Source organism: Schistocerca piceifrons, chromosome 1 (genome assembly GCF_021461385.2).
Source record: "Schistocerca piceifrons isolate TAMUIC-IGC-003096 chromosome 1, iqSchPice1.1, whole genome shotgun sequence".
NCBI lineage: Eukaryota > Metazoa > Arthropoda > Insecta > Orthoptera > Acrididae > Schistocerca > Schistocerca piceifrons.
The window spans coordinates 95,145,536-95,166,611 of record NC_060138.1 but is presented as its reverse complement, the minus strand read 5'-3'; the positions used below and the strand labels follow the sequence as shown (position 1 = coordinate 95,166,611).

General features: G+C 47.9%; 21 non-coding genes across 21 annotated transcripts; all 21 read right to left on the bottom strand.

Moving 5' to 3' along the window:
• Positions 1 to 376: 376 nt before the first annotated feature.
• Trnar-ccu lies at positions 377 to 449 on the bottom strand. The gene has a single exon. It is a non-coding gene; the product is annotated as a tRNA-Arg (tRNA).
• Positions 450 to 952: 503 nt separating this feature from the next.
• Trnar-ccu lies at positions 953 to 1,025 on the bottom strand. The gene has a single exon. It is a non-coding gene; the product is annotated as a tRNA-Arg (tRNA).
• A 503-nt stretch (positions 1,026 to 1,528) lies between these two features.
• Trnar-ccu lies at positions 1,529 to 1,601 on the bottom strand. Its single transcript has one exon. It is a non-coding gene; the product is annotated as a tRNA-Arg (tRNA).
• Positions 1,602 to 2,104: 503 nt separating this feature from the next.
• On the bottom strand, positions 2,105 to 2,177 carry Trnar-ccu. The gene has a single exon. It is a non-coding gene; the product is annotated as a tRNA-Arg (tRNA).
• Positions 2,178 to 2,680: 503 nt separating this feature from the next.
• Trnar-ccu lies at positions 2,681 to 2,753 on the bottom strand. The gene has a single exon. It is a non-coding gene; the product is annotated as a tRNA-Arg (tRNA).
• A 6,293-nt stretch (positions 2,754 to 9,046) lies between these two features.
• Positions 9,047 to 9,119, bottom strand: Trnar-ccu. Its single transcript has one exon. It is a non-coding gene; the product is annotated as a tRNA-Arg (tRNA).
• A 503-nt stretch (positions 9,120 to 9,622) lies between these two features.
• On the bottom strand, positions 9,623 to 9,695 carry Trnar-ccu. The gene has a single exon. It is a non-coding gene; the product is annotated as a tRNA-Arg (tRNA).
• A 503-nt stretch (positions 9,696 to 10,198) lies between these two features.
• Trnar-ccu lies at positions 10,199 to 10,271 on the bottom strand. The gene has a single exon. It is a non-coding gene; the product is annotated as a tRNA-Arg (tRNA).
• A 503-nt stretch (positions 10,272 to 10,774) lies between these two features.
• Trnar-ccu lies at positions 10,775 to 10,847 on the bottom strand. Its single transcript has one exon. It is a non-coding gene; the product is annotated as a tRNA-Arg (tRNA).
• A 503-nt stretch (positions 10,848 to 11,350) lies between these two features.
• On the bottom strand, positions 11,351 to 11,423 carry Trnar-ccu. Its single transcript has one exon. It is a non-coding gene; the product is annotated as a tRNA-Arg (tRNA).
• Positions 11,424 to 11,926: 503 nt separating this feature from the next.
• On the bottom strand, positions 11,927 to 11,999 carry Trnar-ccu. Its single transcript has one exon. It is a non-coding gene; the product is annotated as a tRNA-Arg (tRNA).
• Positions 12,000 to 12,502: 503 nt separating this feature from the next.
• Positions 12,503 to 12,575, bottom strand: Trnar-ccu. Its single transcript has one exon. It is a non-coding gene; the product is annotated as a tRNA-Arg (tRNA).
• Positions 12,576 to 13,078: 503 nt separating this feature from the next.
• Positions 13,079 to 13,151, bottom strand: Trnar-ccu. Its single transcript has one exon. It is a non-coding gene; the product is annotated as a tRNA-Arg (tRNA).
• Positions 13,152 to 13,654: 503 nt separating this feature from the next.
• Positions 13,655 to 13,727, bottom strand: Trnar-ccu. The gene has a single exon. It is a non-coding gene; the product is annotated as a tRNA-Arg (tRNA).
• A 503-nt stretch (positions 13,728 to 14,230) lies between these two features.
• Trnar-ccu lies at positions 14,231 to 14,303 on the bottom strand. The gene has a single exon. It is a non-coding gene; the product is annotated as a tRNA-Arg (tRNA).
• Positions 14,304 to 14,806: 503 nt separating this feature from the next.
• Positions 14,807 to 14,879, bottom strand: Trnar-ccu. The gene has a single exon. It is a non-coding gene; the product is annotated as a tRNA-Arg (tRNA).
• A 503-nt stretch (positions 14,880 to 15,382) lies between these two features.
• Trnar-ccu lies at positions 15,383 to 15,455 on the bottom strand. Its single transcript has one exon. It is a non-coding gene; the product is annotated as a tRNA-Arg (tRNA).
• Positions 15,456 to 15,958: 503 nt separating this feature from the next.
• On the bottom strand, positions 15,959 to 16,031 carry Trnar-ccu. Its single transcript has one exon. It is a non-coding gene; the product is annotated as a tRNA-Arg (tRNA).
• A 503-nt stretch (positions 16,032 to 16,534) lies between these two features.
• On the bottom strand, positions 16,535 to 16,607 carry Trnar-ccu. The gene has a single exon. It is a non-coding gene; the product is annotated as a tRNA-Arg (tRNA).
• A 503-nt stretch (positions 16,608 to 17,110) lies between these two features.
• On the bottom strand, positions 17,111 to 17,183 carry Trnar-ccu. Its single transcript has one exon. It is a non-coding gene; the product is annotated as a tRNA-Arg (tRNA).
• A 503-nt stretch (positions 17,184 to 17,686) lies between these two features.
• Positions 17,687 to 17,759, bottom strand: Trnar-ccu. Its single transcript has one exon. It is a non-coding gene; the product is annotated as a tRNA-Arg (tRNA).
• Between the last annotated feature and the right edge of the window lie 3,317 nt (positions 17,760 to 21,076).

Here is a 21,076-nt window from a genome sequence, read left to right as displayed (position 1 = left end):
ATACTCAGACGTATCGAAGTCCAGGCACCTACTTTCTGCTGGCAATTCTTATACCTGCCGTCTTAGGCTATTCCCTCTCTGAACTGTAAGTCCTGCACACAAGACAGGTAAGTGACTATTCATATGGGTCATACTGTTTACCAACAAGCAATTTCAAAATAGCGTTTCCTTTCACAGCGCCATCACGCTTTGAAACACTTCCGCTGCTAATAGGTCGATTGATAATGGCCGTCGTTTCGTTTTTGGTTGTCAGTAAGTGCGTATTTTCATATCGTCGTCATACCTGTGATACCTGTAAGCACTCAGAAACGCCAGCTTTCTCAACTATTACAGCTGTATGTGGTGAGAGTGATTTTGCCCCAGTGAGTAAAACGTGTACCTCTGGTGGGACTCGAACCCACAATCCCCGGTTTAGGAGACCGATGCCTTATCCATTAGGCCACAGAGGCTGACTGGCGCTAAAGCTGGCGGTGTGCTCGCTCAAATCAACACTTGCCAAGTGTACCCTTCCTGATGCGCTACTCTACGTCTGCAGAGAGTCAGGACGTCGCATGAGCCTTTCCTGTGTGCCTGTACATACTCAGACGTATCGAAGTCCAGGCACCTACTTTCTGCTGGCAATTCTTATACCTGCCGTCTTAGGCTATTCCCTCTCTGAACTGTAAGTCCTGCACACAAGACAGGTAAGTGACTATTCATATGGGTCATACTGTTTACCAACAAGCAATTTCAAAATAGCGTTTCCTTTCACAGCGCCATCACGCTTTGAAACACTTCCGCTGCTAATAGGTCGATTGATAATGGCCGTCGTTTCGTTTTTGGTTGTCAGTAAGTGCGTATTTTCATATCGTCGTCATACCTGTGATACCTGTAAGCACTCAGAAACGCCAGCTTTCTCAACTATTACAGCTGTATGTGGTGAGAGTGATTTTGCCCCAGTGAGTAAAACGTGTACCTCTGGTGGGACTCGAACCCACAATCCCCGGTTTAGGAGACCGATGCCTTATCCATTAGGCCACAGAGGCTGACTGGCGCTAAAGCTGGCGGTGTGCTCGCTCAAATCAACACTTGCCAAGTGTACCCTTCCTGATGCGCTACTCTACGTCTGCAGAGAGTCAGGACGTCGCATGAGCCTTTCCTGTGTGCCTGTACATACTCAGACGTATCGAAGTCCAGGCACCTACTTTCTGCTGGCAATTCTTATACCTGCCGTCTTAGGCTATTCCCTCTCTGAACTGTAAGTCCTGCACACAAGACAGGTAAGTGACTATTCATATGGGTCATACTGTTTACCAACAAGCAATTTCAAAATAGCGTTTCCTTTCACAGCGCCATCACGCTTTGAAACACTTCCGCTGCTAATAGGTCGATTGATAATGGCCGTCGTTTCGTTTTTGGTTGTCAGTAAGTGCGTATTTTCATATCGTCGTCATACCTGTGATACCTGTAAGCACTCAGAAACGCCAGCTTTCTCAACTATTACAGCTGTATGTGGTGAGAGTGATTTTGCCCCAGTGAGTAAAACGTGTACCTCTGGTGGGACTCGAACCCACAATCCCCGGTTTAGGAGACCGATGCCTTATCCATTAGGCCACAGAGGCTGACTGGCGCTAAAGCTGGCGGTGTGCTCGCTCAAATCAACACTTGCCAAGTGTACCCTTCCTGATGCGCTACTCTACGTCTGCAGAGAGTCAGGACGTCGCATGAGCCTTTCCTGTGTGCCTGTACATACTCAGACGTATCGAAGTCCAGGCACCTACTTTCTGCTGGCAATTCTTATACCTGCCGTCTTAGGCTATTCCCTCTCTGAACTGTAAGTCCTGCACACAAGACAGGTAAGTGACTATTCATATGGGTCATACTGTTTACCAACAAGCAATTTCAAAATAGCGTTTCCTTTCACAGCGCCATCACGCTTTGAAACACTTCCGCTGCTAATAGGTCGATTGATAATGGCCGTCGTTTCGTTTTTGGTTGTCAGTAAGTGCGTATTTTCATATCGTCGTCATACCTGTGATACCTGTAAGCACTCAGAAACGCCAGCTTTCTCAACTATTACAGCTGTATGTGGTGAGAGTGATTTTGCCCCAGTGAGTAAAACGTGTACCTCTGGTGGGACTCGAACCCACAATCCCCGGTTTAGGAGACCGATGCCTTATCCATTAGGCCACAGAGGCTGACTGGCGCTAAAGCTGGCGGTGTGCTCGCTCAAATCAACACTTGCCAAGTGTACCCTTCCTGATGCGCTACTCTACGTCTGCAGAGAGTCAGGACGTCGCATGAGCCTTTCCTGTGTGCCTGTACATACTCAGACGTATCGAAGTCCAGGCACCTACTTTCTGCTGGCAATTCTTATACCTGCCGTCTTAGGCTATTCCCTCTCTGAACTGTAAGTCCTGCACACAAGACAGGTAAGTGACTATTCATATGGGTCATACTGTTTACCAACAAGCAATTTCAAAATAGCGTTTCCTTTCACAGCGCCATCACGCTTTGAAACACTTCCGCTGCTAATAGGTCGATTGATAATGGCCGTCGTTTCGTTTTTGGTTGTCAGTAAGTGCGTATTTTCATATCGTCGTCATACCTGTGATACTTGTAAGCACTCAGAAACGCCAGCTTTCTCAACTATTACAGCTGTATGTGGTGAGAGTGATTTTGCCCCAGTGAGTAAAACGTGTACCTCTGGTGGGACTCGAACCCACAATCCCCGGTTTAGGAGACCGATGCCTTATCCATTAGGCCACAGAGGCTGACTGGCGCTAAAGCTGGCGGTGTGCTCGCTCAAATCAACACTTGCCAAGTGTACCCTTCCTGATGCGCTACTCTACGTCTGCAGAGAGTCAGGACGTCGCATGAGCCTTTCCTGTGTGCCTGTACATACTCAGACGTATCGAAGTCCAGGCACCTACTTTCTGCTGGCAATTCTTATACCTGCCGTCTTAGGCTATTCCCTCTCTGAACTGTAAGTCCTGCACACAAGACAGGTAAGTGACTATTCATATGGGTCATACTGTTTACCAACAAGCAATTTCAAAATAGCGTTTCCTTTCACAGCGCCATCACGCTTTGAAACACTTCCGCTGCTAATAGGTCGATTGATAATGGCCGTCGTTTCGTTTTTGGTTGTCAGTAAGTGCGTATTTTCATATCGTCGTCATACCTGTGATACCTGTAAGCACTCAGAAACGCCAGCTTTCTCAACTATTACAGCTGTATGTGGTGAGAGTGATTTTGCCCCAGTGAGTAAAACGTGTACCTCTGGTGGGACTCGAACCCACAATCCCCGGTTTAGGAGACCGATGCCTTATCCATTTTTTTTTTTTTTTTTTTTTTTTTTTAAGCAGGAATCATACCCCTTTTTTTTTTTTTTTTTTTTTTTTTTTAGACTGCTGACTGAAATAAAGATTAAAACACGAAAACTTCAGTCCTGGTGTAGAGAAGAAACATACATAAAGGCGGCAAATCCAGAAACAGTATAAAAGAAAATGGCTCACACAGGTGACCTTAGCCAACACCCTCTCTTTCAAATGTCAGGCTAAGCATATTGGCAAAATCATCTCGGAGGCCTGGCAATCGCAAGCGCTGCCAGTAAGCAGTAAGCATGTACTGCCGAAACGCTAGGTGTCCATCCTCTCCATGACAACTGTTGACAAAATGTACGAAATGGCCAATCAACCACATGACGGTATGGAGCTTCGTCCGCGGAAAAAAGGAAGAATCGGGCCGGACGATGATGTCAATAGTATAAGCGGCTTCAGCAGACCTAGTGACAAAAGCAAGTTGTTTCCTGAGCCAACGCCAATTAGCAAGGTGCCCACAGCAGGTGAATCGATGTTCAAGGGTATCCAGGAGACCACACCGAGTACAGGTGTCCGTGTCAGAAAGACCAATACGGTGCAGTCGTACATTGGTGGGTACCAAATTATTTATTACCCTATACCACGTGGACGCCACGGCCATAGAGTGGATCGGCAGACTAACGTTCTTCCAGACGTTCCTCCAGGACACAGATGGAGACGCCAGTTCTATTGGATTGGGACCGGCCAGCCCCTCCCAGCGGGCAATCAAGCCCTTGGTCGTTGGCACCGGTCGCCGCAAGAAGACGTCACCGAGGTAACTCACCGCAATGTAAAATTCCCGAATGTGTTTCAACTTAAAATTTAGGCGTCCGACATCGACAGGTGGAGCAAGGCTCGCCGGACGCACAACAGTAAAAAGCCTGGATGTAATCGAAGTCACTTCTTGCGTAACAATTAGAGTCGTTCGGCGGACGTACAAAGCAGACGCCTTGCAAGTAATGTCAGAGAGGCCCAAGCCTCCGGAGAGACGCGGTTTCGTCATTACCTCGTAACGTAACTTGAATAGATGGCCCTTCCATATAAACCTGCTAGACAATTGGCGCAACCTTTTCGCCACCATCATGGGAAGTGGGAACAGCTGAGCAACATAATAAGCTTTACATAGAACGTAGGTGTCTAAAATTCTGACTTTTTGCAAAATGGTAGCAGAGCGCTGCTCATGGACCATCAGAGCCCCCTGTATCTTCTCGGTGACAGATTTCCAATTGAGAGCCGCCATTTTTAGAGGACACCGATCAATGATAATCCCCAAGGACGTATGGCGATCGACAAAAGTGGCCCAAGGGACGTCAGCATCGCGAAATCCTCGAATATCAAGGAACTTACATTTACCCTGATTGAGACGCGCTCCAGAGACACGACAGTATGCATCAACCGCCCCTTTCAACAACGGGATATCATCACGTTGACGGAGGAGAACAACGACATCATCCGCATATGCCTTAACAGAGAGCTTCCCACCAGAGAGGGACATACCCTGAAGCTTGAGAGCAATAGTGCGAAGCAGCGGTTCCAGGGACAATACGAATAAAGACATAGAGAGCGGACTACCCTGAGGCACTCCGCGGCGGATAGCAATGGGCGGCGTCAGCTGCCCATTGACTGACACCCGAGCTGTTATTCCCCTATACAAATTGCCAAGAACACCACGTGATGAAGCGTTAAAACCTATTGTACCTAAAACACGATCTAAAAACACATGACTGACGTGATCAAAAGCCTTATAAAAATCAAGGAAGGCAAAGGCACAATGTACGTTTGTAACCGCCGCAACCGAGACAACATCCCGATATTCGGCTACTGGTGTCAGAATAGATCTATCATGAAAACAACATTGATGTGCACCAATCACACCCCGAAGCAGAGAAGACAACCGGCTATTGAGCGCTCTAGCAGCTGTCTTATAGTCAAAATTCAGCAATGTGAGCGGACGAAGATTGGCAGCAGATAAACGACCAGAGGACTTCGGGAGTAAAACAATTTTCCCTACTTTAAAATCGGCAGGCACATCCATCCCCCTGACAATCTCATTTAAAATCTGCGTAAAAATGTCACCCAAAAGAGGCCAAAAACGGAGATAAAATTCTTTAGGCAGGCCGTCTGGACCCGGCGATTTACTGGACGGAGAGCGAGCAATAAAATCGAAAACATCATCTACCTGGAGCTCCCGGAGAAATTCGCCGTTCGCGTCAGGCGCGATCGTCGCAGTTAGGTCCCCAAAGACATCATCCGAAAGAGACTCACCAGAATCATCGGCAGAATATAGACTAGTGTAATACTGATGAAGAGCACGAACCATTTCCTCCTGTGCAATAAGCTGTCGCCCATCATCCACCGTAAGAGAAGAGATGAAGGAGCGACGACGACGAGTCTGATGCCGTAGCAGGTGGTACAAGGATGTCAGTTCACCTTCAATAAGAGAGTGAGGTTTCGACTTAACTCGCAGACCATCCATCTGTCGTCGTTTAAGGCTCAAGAGCTTGGCTTTAATACGACGAACATCATGGATCCGCAGTGGAGAGGTACCCGCCGCGTCATATAGTTCACGCAGGACAGAGTAGTAATATTCATACGTGTTCTTAAAATCACGCGTCCTAGCAGCACAGTAGAAAATCAAAGTCTGACGAATCTTGGGCTTGGCAAACGCAGTCCACCAAACCAGCAAGGAGGGGTATCGCGGGACAGAGCGAAGACATCGCTCCCACACGCCACTTATAACATCATCCATAGCACTGTCGGCAAGGTGGGAAACATTTAACATCCACTGGGAACGATAAAGTTTTGCAGGTTGGCGACTAAGATTTACAGTTGCAGTAAAAGCACAATGGTCAGAAAAACTAGTAGGAATAACATCGACAGAAAGAATTTTATCACATAAAAAATCAGATAAATAGAATCTGTCGAGTCTACTGCATGAGGACGCGGTAAAAAACGTATATTTCACCAGGGTTGGATATTTGTGTTCCCAAACATCACGCAGATGCATCGTACGAACTAAGTCATGTAATTCACGGCAATAATTAAAATTGGGGGACTGGTCTGCAGGGCGTAAAACACAATTAAAATCGCCTCCGAGCAGGAGACTCCGAGGACTCTGGCGCAAAAGATAAATAAGCTCTTCTTTATAAAAGCGCGATCGAGCCACAGTGTGACCCGAACCAGAGGGGGCATACAAAACAACGAGGCGGAGATCAAAAAGACGACAACCAATCCCACGGCCAGAGTCAAGGAATTCAATGTCAGTAATAGGAATGCCCTCTCGAAAGAAAAGAGCAGTTCCTGTTGAATATTCCGGCGCGACATTAAAAACAGTTTGAAATCCAGGTAGAGAGAGATCAGAAAACAACACTTCCTGCAAAAACACTACGTCCGCACAGGCGTCGTAAATAAACTGCCGCAAAGAGGCAATGCGAACGTCGGACTCAATACGGTTAACATTTAAGGTAAGAAAGGTGTATGCTTGAACCATAGAGAGAAAAGCGAGAAAACAAATCACCTACACCGACGCACCAGCGTCACAGTCCATAGCAGGGGTGACAGAGGCATCCGAGGGAGGGGGACTGCTACCCCGTTCCGCGGATCCCTTACGTTTCGGTTTTTTACGAACAGCATTAACGTTCGGCTGAACGCGTAACTTGCGTCGGCTGACGGGCAAGGAAACTTCAGCCGCCGGTGACGTAGGAGGGTCAAGTTCTGTATCCGACACCACCCGCGCCGGTCCACATGCGGGATCCGGGGTCGCGGGGGAAACATCCGACAAAACGGACTGGCCAACACCTGCACTAGCTTCCGGCAAACATGGACTGCACGGAGGCGAAACGTGAGCAGGAAGGTCCGAGGCCGCAGAGTTGGAAGGAAGCGGAGCAGCTCCGCTGGCAGAGGTATGGGGCAGCGAAGCAGGAAGTTGTCGCGGCTCCACTTGTTGTGACATCGAAGTCGGTTCGGAAGACGGCGCCAACAGGCCCGACCGACGACCCGACTCGAGAGAAGCTGCGTCGGAGGCCGGAGGGGCGCCAGCAGCCGCCACCGGAACCGCTACCTCAGGAGGGCAGGGAGCAGCTACAGTACACAGTGGCTCGGAGGATGCCGGTCGCTCGGACTGGGGCATCTCAGGGAGATCCTCATCCGTACTATTTCCATCGTGTGGGCGACGCCTCTTATTATTCAAAAGTGGCACACCCACCTGAGGGACAGACGGAACAACATCAGATTTAGCACGCAAAGGAGGAAATTCTGTATCAGGGGTGCGCAAAACCTGTGGAGGGGCGCTACTACCACTGGACTGTGCTACACCAAGAGCAGAACCACCTGCAACGAGGTCAGCGACCGTTAACTTGCGACGCTGTTCGAGAGAATTTTTTAAAACAAAAACTCTCCGCGGACAGTCGGTACGCACGTGACCACTTTCATTGCACAAAAAACAGGTGCCAACCTGACCACTATATGTTACATGGACACGATATCCACCGATCTGCAGGTGAGATGGAATATTCTGCTTAACGTGCATTTCGACTGAACGAATACCACTGTAACATTGCAGGCGATGTTGGCTTGACCAGCGTTCAAGGCGAATGCTCTTTACATCACCATACTTCTGTAGACCCTCCTTCAGATAGACATTATCCACCTCCGGTGGAAGGTTGTAAACACGAACATTGGTATACGTGATGGAAGCATTGGAAAGCAGCACGGTACTTACAGAATCATCCCGATGCCGAAAGAGAACTTGATGACCATATTTAGAAAGAATTTTATCAACCTGAAGTGGGTCCATAAACTTAACAAAGAAAACATACAGTTCAGTATCAAAATAAGCAGTGTGCACCTGATCCGAATGAACACCAAAGGTATCTACCAACCAATCATGAATCTCAAGAGAACTAGGTTGCACATGGCGGGTTGACTTGTCAAAAGCAAAACTAACTGTAGCCTGACGAGGAATAACCTGGGACGACATTTTCAAAATATGCGGTCGAAACCGCTACACAAAAAACACTGAAATAAGGACAGAAAGTAACACAAGGTACGAAACAACGACGGAGAAACACTCTCAGAAGTTGCAACACAACACGTAAACAAAAACGATAGTCCACTATACGTAACGCTACGGCGGAGCGGAAGACTAGGCACGTCCACACTGCACGGCGTCTAAAGCGGAACTGTCCATTAGGCCACAGAGGCTGACTGGCGCTAAAGCTGGCGGTGTGCTCGCTCAAATCAACACTTGCCAAGTGTACCCTTCCTGATGCGCTACTCTACGTCTGCAGAGAGTCAGGACGTCGCATGAGCCTTTCCTGTGTGCCTGTACATACTCAGACGTATCGAAGTCCAGGCACCTACTTTCTGCTGGCAATTCTTATACCTGCCGTCTTAGGCTATTCCCTCTCTGAACTGTAAGTCCTGCACACAAGACAGGTAAGTGACTATTCATATGGGTCATACTGTTTACCTACAAGCAATTTCAAAATAGCGTTTCCTTTCACAGCGCCATCACGCTTTGAAACACTTCCGCTGCTAATAGGTCGATTGATAATGGCCGTCGTTTCGTTTTTGGTTGTCAGTAAGTGCGTATTTTCATATCGTCGTCATACCTGTGATACCTGTAAGCACTCAGAAACGCCAGCTTTCTCAACTATTACAGCTGTATGTGGTGAGAGTGATTTTGCCCCAGTGAGTAAAACGTGTACCTCTGGTGGGACTCGAACCCACAATCCCCGGTTTAGGAGACCGATGCCTTATCCATTAGGCCACAGAGGCTGACTGGCGCTAAAGCTGGCGGTGTGCTCGCTCAAATCAACACTTGCCAAGTGTACCCTTCCTGATGCGCTACTCTACGTCTGCAGAGAGTCAGGACGTCGCATGAGCCTTTCCTGTGTGCCTGTACATACTCAGACGTATCGAAGTCCAGGCACCTACTTTCTGCTGGCAATTCTTATACCTGCCGTCTTAGGCTATTCCCTCTCTGAACTGTAAGTCCTGCACACAAGACAGGTAAGTGACTATTCATATGGGTCATACTGTTTACCAACAAGCAATTTCAAAATAGCGTTTCCTTTCACAGCGCCATCACGCTTTGAAACACTTCCGCTGCTAATAGGTCGATTGATAATGGCCGTCGTTTCGTTTTTGGTTGTCAGTAAGTGCGTATTTTCATATCGTCGTCATACCTGTGATACCTGTAAGCACTCAGAAACGCCAGCTTTCTCAACTATTACAGCTGTATGTGGTGAGAGTGATTTTGCCCCAGTGAGTAAAACGTGTACCTCTGGTGGGACTCGAACCCACAATCCCCGGTTTAGGAGACCGATGCCTTATCCATTAGGCCACAGAGGCTGACTGGCGCTAAAGCTGGCGGTGTGCTCGCTCAAATCAACACTTGCCAAGTGTACCCTTCCTGATGCGCTACTCTACGTCTGCAGAGAGTCAGGACGTCGCATGAGCCTTTCCTGTGTGCCTGTACATACTCAGACGTATCGAAGTCCAGGCACCTACTTTCTGCTGGCAATTCTTATACCTGCCGTCTTAGGCTATTCCCTCTCTGAACTGTAAGTCCTGCACACAAGACAGGTAAGTGACTATTCATATGGGTCATACTGTTTACCAACAAGCAATTTCAAAATAGCGTTTCCTTTCACAGCGCCATCACGCTTTGAAACACTTCCGCTGCTAATAGGTCGATTGATAATGGCCGTCGTTTCGTTTTTGGTTGTCAGTAAGTGCGTATTTTCATATCGTCGTCATACCTGTGATACCTGTAAGCACTCAGAAACGCCAGCTTTCTCAACTATTACAGCTGTATGTGGTGAGAGTGATTTTGCCCCAGTGAGTAAAACGTGTACCTCTGGTGGGACTCGAACCCACAATCCCCGGTTTAGGAGACCGATGCCTTATCCATTAGGCCACAGAGGCTGACTGGCGCTAAAGCTGGCGGTGTGCTCGCTCAAATCAACACTTGCCAAGTGTACCCTTCCTGATGCGCTACTCTACGTCTGCAGAGAGTCAGGACGTCGCATGAGCCTTTCCTGTGTGCCTGTACATACTCAGACGTATCGAAGTCCAGGCACCTACTTTCTGCTGGCAATTCTTATACCTGCCGTCTTAGGCTATTCCCTCTCTGAACTGTAAGTCCTGCACACAAGACAGGTAAGTGACTATTCATATGGGTCATACTGTTTACCAACAAGCAATTTCAAAATAGCGTTTCCTTTCACAGCGCCATCACGCTTTGAAACACTTCCGCTGCTAATAGGTCGATTGATAATGGCCGTCGTTTCGTTTTTGGTTGTCAGTAAGTGCGTATTTTCATATCGTCGTCATACCTGTGATACCTGTAAGCACTCAGAAACGCCAGCTTTCTCAACTATTACAGCTGTATGTGGTGAGAGTGATTTTGCCCCAGTGAGTAAAACGTGTACCTCTGGTGGGACTCGAACCCACAATCCCCGGTTTAGGAGACCGATGCCTTATCCATTAGGCCACAGAGGCTGACTGGCGCTAAAGCTGGCGGTGTGCTCGCTCAAATCAACACTTGCCAAGTGTACCCTTCCTGATGCGCTACTCTACGTCTGCAGAGAGTCAGGACGTCGCATGAGCCTTTCCTGTGTGCCTGTACATACTCAGACGTATCGAAGTCCAGGCACCTACTTTCTGCTGGCAATTCTTATACCTGCCGTCTTAGGCTATTCCCTCTCTGAACTGTAAGTCCTGCACACAAGACAGGTAAGTGACTATTCATATGGGTCATACTGTTTACCAACAAGCAATTTCAAAATAGCGTTTCCTTTCACAGCGCCATCACGCTTTGAAACACTTCCGCTGCTAATAGGTCGATTGATAATGGCCGTCGTTTCGTTTTTGGTTGTCAGTAAGTGCGTATTTTCATATCGTCGTCATACCTGTGATACCTGTAAGCACTCAGAAACGCCAGCTTTCTCAACTATTACAGCTGTATGTGGTGAGAGTGATTTTGCCCCAGTGAGTAAAACGTGTACCTCTGGTGGGACTCGAACCCACAATCCCCGGTTTAGGAGACCGATGCCTTATCCATTAGGCCACAGAGGCTGACTGGCGCTAAAGCTGGCGGTGTGCTCGCTCAAATCAACACTTGCCAAGTGTACCCTTCCTGATGCGCTACTCTACGTCTGCAGAGAGTCAGGACGTCGCATGAGCCTTTCCTGTGTGCCTGTACATACTCAGACGTATCGAAGTCCAGGCACCTACTTTCTGCTGGCAATTCTTATACCTGCCGTCTTAGGCTATTCCCTCTCTGAACTGTAAGTCCTGCACACAAGACAGGTAAGTGACTATTCATATGGGTCATACTGTTTACCAACAAGCAATTTCAAAATAGCGTTTCCTTTCACAGCGCCATCACGCTTTGAAACACTTCCGCTGCTAATAGGTCGATTGATAATGGCCGTCGTTTCGTTTTTGGTTGTCAGTAAGTGCGTATTTTCATATCGTCGTCATACCTGTGATACCTGTAAGCACTCAGAAACGCCAGCTTTCTCAACTATTACAGCTGTATGTGGTGAGAGTGATTTTGCCCCAGTGAGTAAAACGTGTACCTCTGGTGGGACTCGAACCCACAATCCCCGGTTTAGGAGACCGATGCCTTATCCATTAGGCCACAGAGGCTGACTGGCGCTAAAGCTGGCGGTGTGCTCGGTCAAATCAACACTTGCCAAGTGTACCCTTCCTGATGCGCTACTCTACGTCTGCAGAGAGTCAGGACGTCGCATGAGCCTTTCCTGTGTGCCTGTACATACTCAGACGTATCGAAGTCCAGGCACCTACTTTCTGCTGGCAATTCTTATACCTGCCGTCTTAGGCTATTCCCTCTCTGAACTGTAAGTCCTGCACACAAGACAGGTAAGTGACTATTCATATGGGTCATACTGTTTACCAACAAGCAATTTCAAAATAGCGTTTCCTTTCACAGCGCCATCACGCTTTGAAACACTTCCGCTGCTAATAGGTCGATTGATAATGGCCGTCGTTTCGTTTTTGGTTGTCAGTAAGTGCGTATTTTCATATCGTCGTCATACCTGTGATACCTGTAAGCACTCAGAAACGCCAGCTTTCTCAACTATTACAGCTGTATGTGGTGAGAGTGATTTTGCCCCAGTGAGTAAAACGTGTACCTCTGGTGGGACTCGAACCCACAATCCCCGGTTTAGGAGACCGATGCCTTATCCATTAGGCCACAGAGGCTGACTGGCGCTAAAGCTGGCGGTGTGCTCGCTCAAATCAACACTTGCCAAGTGTACCCTTCCTGATGCGCTACTCTACGTCTGCAGAGAGTCAGGACGTCGCATGAGCCTTTCCTGTGTGCCTGTACATACTCAGACGTATCGAAGTCCAGGCACCTACTTTCTGCTGGCAATTCTTATACCTGCCGTCTTAGGCTATTCCCTCTCTGAACTGTAAGTCCTGCACACAAGACAGGTAAGTGACTATTCATATGGGTCATACTGTTTACCAACAAGCAATTTCAAAATAGCGTTTCCTTTCACAGCGCCATCACGCTTTGAAACACTTCCGCTGCTAATAGGTCGATTGATAATGGCCGTCGTTTCGTTTTTGGTTGTCAGTAAGTGCGTATTTTCATATCGTCGTCATACCTGTGATACCTGTAAGCACTCAGAAACGCCAGCTTTCTCAACTATTACAGCTGTATGTGGTGAGAGTGATTTTGCCCCAGTGAGTAAAACGTGTACCTCTGGTGGGACTCGAACCCACAATCCCCGGTTTAGGAGACCGATGCCTTATCCATTAGGCCACAGAGGCTGACTGGCGCTAAAGCTGGCGGTGTGCTCGCTCAAATCAACACTTGCCAAGTGTACCCTTCCTGATGCGCTACTCTACGTCTGCAGAGAGTCAGGACGTCGCATGAGCCTTTCCTGTGTGCCTGTACATACTCAGACGTATCGAAGTCCAGGCACCTACTTTCTGCTGGCAATTCTTATACCTGCCGTCTTAGGCTATTCCCTCTCTGAACTGTAAGTCCTGCACACAAGACAGGTAAGTGACTATTCATATGGGTCATACTGTTTACCAACAAGCAATTTCAAAATAGCGTTTCCTTTCACAGCGCCATCACGCTTTGAAACACTTCCGCTGCTAATAGGTCGATTGATAATGGCCGTCGTTTCGTTTTTGGTTGTCAGTAAGTGCGTATTTTCATATCGTCGTCGTACCTGTGATACCTGTAAGCACTCAGAAACGCCAGCTTTCTCAACTATTACAGCTGTATGTGGTGAGAGTGATTTTGCCCCAGTGAGTAAAACGTGTACCTCTGGTGGGACTCGAACCCACAATCCCCGGTTTAGGAGACCGATGCCTTATCCATTAGGCCACAGAGGCTGACTGGCGCTAAAGCTGGCGGTGTGCTCGCTCAAATCAACACTTGCCAAGTGTACCCTTCCTGATGCGCTACTCTACGTCTGCAGAGAGTCAGGACGTCGCATGAGCCTTTCCTGTGTGCCTGTACATACTCAGACGTATCGAAGTCCAGGCACCTACTTTCTGCTGGCAATTCTTATACCTGCCGTCTTAGGCTATTCCCTCTCTGAACTGTAAGTCCTGCACACAAGACAGGTAAGTGACTATTCATATGGGTCATACTGTTTACCAACAAGCAATTTCAAAATAGCGTTTCCTTTCACAGCGCCATCACGCTTTGAAACACTTCCGCTGCTAATAGGTCGATTGATAATGGCCGTCGTTTCGTTTTTGGTTGTCAGTAAGTGCGTATTTTCATATCGTCGTCATACCTGTGATACCTGTAAGCACTCAGAAACGCCAGCTTTCTCAACTATTACAGCTGTATGTGGTGAGAGTGATTTTGCCCCAGTGAGTAAAACGTGTACCTCTGGTGGGACTCGAACCCACAATCCCCGGTTTAGGAGACCGATGCCTTATCCATTAGGCCACAGAGGCTGACTGGCGCTAAAGCTGGCGGTGTGCTCGCTCAAATCAACACTTGCCAAGTGTACCCTTCCTGATGCGCTACTCTACGTCTGCAGAGAGTCAGGACGTCGCATGAGCCTTTCCTGTATGCCTGTACATACTCAGACGTATCGAAGTCCAGGCACCTACTTTCTGCTGGCAATTCTTATACCTGCCGTCTTAGGCTATTCCCTCTCTGAACTGTAAGTCCTGCACACAAGACAGGTAAGTGACTATTCATATGGGTCATACTGTTTACCAACAAGCAATTTCAAAATAGCGTTTCCTTTCACAGCGCCATCACGCTTTGAAACACTTCCGCTGCTAATAGGTCGATTGATAATGGCCGTCGTTTCGTTTTTGGTTGTCAGTAAGTGCGTATTTTCATATCGTCGTCATACCTGTGATACCTGTAAGCACTCAGAAACGCCAGCTTTCTCAACTATTACAGCTGTATGTGGTGAGAGTGATTTTGCCCCAGTGAGTAAAACGTGTACCTCTGGTGGGACTCGAACCCACAATCCCCGGTTTAGGAGACCGATGCCTTATCCATTAGGCCACAGAGGCTGACTGGCGCTAAAGCTGGCGGTGTGCTCGCTCAAATCAACACTTGCCAAGTGTACCCTTCCTGATGCGCTACTCTACGTCTGCAGAGAGTCAGGACGTCGCATGAGCCTTTCCTGTGTGCCTGTACATACTCAGACGTATCGAAGTCCAGGCACCTACTTTCTGCTGGCAATTCTTATACCTGCCGTCTTAGGCTATTCCCTCTCTGAACTGTAAGTCCTGCACACAAGACAGGTAAGTGACTATTCATATGGGTCATACTGTTTACCAACAAGCAATTTCAAAATAGCGTTTCCTTTCACAGCGCCATCACGCTTTGAAACACTTCCGCTGCTAATAGGTCGATTGATAATGGCCGTCGTTTCGTTTTTGGTTGTCAGTAAGTGCGTATTTTCATATCGTCGTCATACCTGTGATACCTGTAAGCACTCAGAAACGCCAGCTTTCTCAACTATTACAGCTGTATGTGGTGAGAGTGATTTTGCCCCAGTGAGTAAAACGTGTACCTCTGGTGGGACTCGAACCCACAATCCCCGGTTTAGGAGACCGATGCCTTATCCATTAGGCCACAGAGGCTGACTGGCGCTAAAGCTGGCGGTGTGCTCGCTCAAATCAACACTTGCCAAGTGTACCCTTCCTGATGCGCTACTCTACGTCTGCAGAGAGTCAGGACGTCGCATGAGCCTTTCCTGTGTGCCTGTACATACTCAGACGTATCGAAGTCCAGGCACCTACTTTCTGCTGGCAATTCTTATACCTGCCGTCTTAGGCTATTCCCTCTCTGAACTGTAAGTCCTGCACACAAGACAGGTAAGTGACTATTCATATGGGTCATACTGTTTACCAACAAGCAATTTCAAAATAGCGTTTCCTTTCACAGCGCCATCACGCTTTGAAACACTTCCGCTGCTAATAGGTCGATTGATAATGGCCGTCGTTTCGTTTTTGGTTGTCAGTAAGTGCGTATTTTCATATCGTCGTCATACCTGTGATACCTGTAAGCACTCAGAAACGCCAGCTTTCTCAACTATTACAGCTGTATGTGGTGAGAGTGATTTTGCCCCAGTGAGTAAAACGTGTACCTCTGGTGGGACTCGAACCCACAATCCCCGGTTTAGGAGACCGATGCCTTATCCATTAGGCCACAGAGGCTGACTGGCGCTAAAGCTGGCGGTGTGCTCGCTCAAATCAACACTTGCCAAGTGTACCCTTCCTGATGCGCTACTCTACATCTGCAGAGAGTCAGGACGTCGCATGAGCCTTTCCTGTGTGCCTGTACATACTCAGACGTATCGAAGTCCAGGCACCTACTTTCTGCTGGCAATTCTTATACCTGCCGTCTTAGGCTATTCCCTCTCTGAACTGTAAGTCCTGCACACAAGACAGGTAAGTGACTATTCATATGGGTCATACTGTTTACCAACAAGCAATTTCAAAATAGCGTTTCCTTTCACAGCGCCATCACGCTTTGAAACACTTCCGCTGCTAATAGGTCGATTGATAATGGCCGTCGTTTCGTTTTTGGTTGTCAGTAAGTGCGTATTTTCATATCGTCGTCATACCTGTGATACCTGTAAGCACTCAGAAACGCCAGCTTTCTCAACTATTACAGCTGTATGTGGTGAGAGTGATTTTGCCCCAGTGAGTAAAACGTGTACCTCTGGTGGGACTCGAACCCACAATCCCCGGTTTAGGAGACCGATGCCTTATCCATTAGGCCACAGAGGCTGACTGGCGCTAAAGCTGGCGGTGTGCTCGCTCAAATCAACACTTGCCAAGTGTACCCTTCCTGATGCGCTACTCTACGTCTGCAGAGAGTCAGGACGTCGCATGAGCCTTTCCTGTGTGCCTGTACATACTCAGACGTATCGAAGTCCAGGCACCTACTTTCTGCTGGCAATTCTTATACCTGCCGTCTTAGGCTATTCCCTCTCTGAACTGTAAGTCCTGCACACAAGACAGGTAAGTGACTATTCATATGGGTCATACTGTTTACCAACAAGCAATTTCAAAATAGCGTTTCCTTTCACAGCGCCATCACGCTTTGAAACACTTCCGCTGCTAATAGGTCGATTGATAATGGCCGTCGTTTCGTTTTTGGTTGTCAGTAAGTGCGTATTTTCATATCGTCGTCATACCTGTGATACCTGTAAGCACTCAGAAACGCCAGCTTTCTCAACTATTACAGCTGTATGTGGTGAGAGTGATTTTGCCCCAGTGAGTAAAACGTGTACCTCTGGTGGGACTCGAACCCACAATCCCCGGTTTAGGAGACCGATGCCTTATCCATTAGGCCACAGAGGCTGACTGGCGCTAAAGCTGGCGGTGTGCTCGCTCAAATCAACACTTGCCAAGTGTACCCTTCCTGATGCGCTACTCTACGTCTGCAGAGAGTCAGGACGTCGCATGAGCCTTTCCTGTGTGCCTGTACATACTCAGACGTATCGAAGTCCAGGCACCTACTTTCTGCTGGCAATTCTTATACCTGCCGTCTTAGGCTATTCCCTCTCTGAACTGTAAGTCCTGCACACAAGACAGGTAAGTGACTATTCATATGGGTCATACTGTTTACCAACAAGCAATTTCAAAATAGCGTTTCCTTTCACAGCGCCATCACGCTTTGAAACACTTCCGCTGCTAATAGGTCGATTGATAATGGCCGTCGTTTCGTTTTTGGTTGTCAGTAAGTGCGTATTTTCATATCGTCGTCATACCTGTGATACCTGTAAGCACTCAGAAACGCCAGCTTTCTCAACTATTACAGCTGTATGTGGTGAGAGTGATTTTGCCCCAGTGAGTAAAACGTGTACCTCTGGTGGGACTCGAACCCACAATCCCCGGTTTAGGAGACCGATGCCTTATCCATTAGGCCACAGAGGCTGACTGGCGCTAAAGCTGGCGGTGTGCTCGCTCAAATCAACACTTGCCAAGTGTACCCTTCCTGATGCGCTACTCTACGTCTGCAGAGAGTCAGGACGTCGCATGAGCCTTTCCTGTGTGCCTGTACATACTCAGACGTATCGAAGTCCAGGCACCTACTTTCTGCTGGCAATTCTTATACCTGCCGTCTTAGGCTATTCCCTCTCTGAACTGTAAGTCCTGCACACAAGACAGGTAAGTGACTATTCATATGGGTCATACTGTTTACCAACAAGCAATTTCAAAATAGCGTTTCCTTTCACAGCGCCATCACGCTTTGAAACACTTCCGCTGCTAATAGGTCGATTGATAATGGCCGTCGTTTCGTTTTTGGTTGTCAGTAAGTGCGTATTTTCATATCGTCGTCATACCTGTGATACCTGTAAGCACTCAGAAACGCCAGCTTTCTCAACTATTACAGCTGTATGTGGTGAGAGTGATTTTGCCCCAGTGAGTAAAACGTGTACCTCTGGTGGGACTCGAACCCACAATCCCCGGTTTAGGAGACCGATGCCTTATCCATTTTTTTTTTTTTTTTTTTTTTTTTTCTTTTTTTCTTGTTATATCCACGTGCTATAACAGGCGTCTACCCTTCATTGAGGAGCTGCAACCGGGGCTGAGTTCCACCTACTCTTCAGCACGGTCAAAATGGCAGGGCTCGTCCGGGATTTGAACCCGGGACCTCCTGCACCCAAAGCAGGAATCATACCCCTTTTTTTTTTTTTTTTTTTTTTTATTTTCGCCTTAACCACTTTTTTTTTTATTTTATATATCCACCACACAGCCACTTCAAAAGAAGTACAGTACTGAAATTAAAATCCTAAAACATGACTATATAATGTATAGTGCTTACTGAAATAAAGGTTAAAACACGAAAACTTCAGTCCTGGTGTAGAGAAGAAACATACATAAAGGCGGCAAATTCAGAAACAGTATAAAAGAAAATGGCTCACACAGGTGACCTTAGCCAACACCCTCTCTTTCAAATGTCAGGCTAAGCATATTGGCAAAATCATCTCGGAGGCCTGGCAATCGCAAGCGCTGCCAGTAAGCAGTAAGCATGTACTGCCGAAACGCTAGGTGTCCATCCTCTTCATGACAACTGTTGACAAAATGTACGAAATGGCCAATCAACCACATGACGGTATGGAGCTTCGTCCGCGGAAAAAAGGAAGAATCGGGCCGGACGATGATGTCAATAGTATAAGCGGCTTCAGCAGACCTAGTGACAAAAGCAAGTTGTTTCCTGAGCCAACGCCAATTAGCAAGGTGCCCACAGCAGGTGAATCGATGTTCAAGGGTATCCAGGAGACCACACCGAGTACAGGTGTCCGTGTCAGAAAGACCAATACGGTGCAGTCGTACATTGGTGGGAACCAAATTATTTATTACCCTATACCACGTGGACGCCACGGCCATAGAGTGGATCGGCAGACTAACGTTCTTCCAGACGTTCCTCCAGGACACGGATGGAGACGCCAGTTCTATTGGATTGGGACTGGCCAGCCCCTCCCAGCGGGCAATCAAGCTCTTGGTCGTTGGCACCGGTCGCCGCAAGAAGACGTCACCGAGGTAACTCACCGCAATGTAAAATTCCCGAATGTGTTTCAACTTAAAATTTAGGCGTCCGACATCGACAGGTGGAGCAAGGCTCGCCGGACGCACAACAGTAAAAAGCCTGGATGTAATTGAAGTCACTTCTTGCGTAACAATTAGAGTCGTTCGGCGGACGTACAAAGCAGACGCCTTGCGAGTAATGTCAGAGAGGCCCAAGCCTCCGGAGAGACGCGGTTTCGTCATTACCTCGTAACGTAACTTGAATAGATGGCCCTTCCATATAAACCTGCTAGACAATTGGCGCAACCTTTTCGCCACCATCATGGGAAGTGGGAACAGCTGAGCAACATAATAAGCTTTACATAGGACGTAGGTGTCTAAAATTCGGACTTTTTGCAAAATGGTAGCAGAGCGCTGCTCATGGACCATCAGAGCCCCCTGTATCTTCTCGGTGACAGATTTCCAATTGAGAGCCGCCATTTTTAGAGGACACCGATCAATGATAATCCCCAAGGACGTATGGCGATCGACAAAAGTGGCCCAAGGGACGTCAGCATCGCGAAATCCTCGAATATCAAGGAACTTACATTTACCCTGATTGAGACGCGCTCCAGAGACACGACAGTATGCATCAACTGCCCCTTTCAACAACGGGATATCATCTCGTTGACGGAGGAGAACAACGACATCATCCGCATATGCCTTAACCGAGAGCTTCCCACCAGAGAGGGACATACCCTGAAGCTTGAGAGCAATAGTCCGAAGCAGCGGTTCCAGGGACAAAACGAATAAAGACATAGAGAGCGGACTACCCTGAGGCACTCCGCGGCGGATAGCAATGGGCGGCGTCAGCTGCCCATTGACAGACACCCGAGCTGTTATTCCCCTGTACAAATTGCCAAGAACACCACGTGATGAAGCGTTAAAACCTATTGTACCTAAAACACGATCTAAAAACACATGACTGACGTGATCAAAAGCCTTATAAAAATCAAGGAAGGCAAAGGCACAATGTACGTTTGTAACCGCCGCAACCGAGACAACATCCCGATATTCGGCTACTGGTGTCAGAATAGATCTATCATGAAAACAACATTGATGTGCACCAATCACACCCCGAAGCAGAGAAGACAGCCGGCTATTGAGCGCTCTAGCAGCTGTCTTATAGTCAAAATTCAGCAATGTGAGCGGACGAAGATTGGCAGCAGATAAACGACCAGAGGACTTCGGAATTAAAACAATTTTCCCTACTTTAAAATCGGCAGGCACATCCATCCCTCTGACAATCTCATTTAAAATCTGCGTAAAAATGCCACCCAAAAGAGGCCAAAAACGGAGATAAAATTCTTTAGGCAGGCCGTCTGGACCCGGCGATTTACTGGACGGAGAGCGAGCAATAAAATCGAAAACATCATCTACCTGGAACTCCCGGAGAAATTCGCCGTTCGCGTCAGGCGCGATCGTCGCAGTTAGATCCCCAAAGACATCATCCGAAAGAGACTCACCAGAATCATCGGCAGAATAGAGACTAGTGTAATACTGATGAAGAGCACGAACCATTTCCTCCTGTGCACTAAGCTGTCGCCCATCATCCACCGTAAGAGAAGAGATGAAGGAGCGACGACGACGAGTCTGATGCCGTAGCAGGTGGTACAAGGATGTCAGTTCACCTTCAACAAGAGAGTGAGGTTTCGACTTAACTCGCAGACCATCCATCTGTC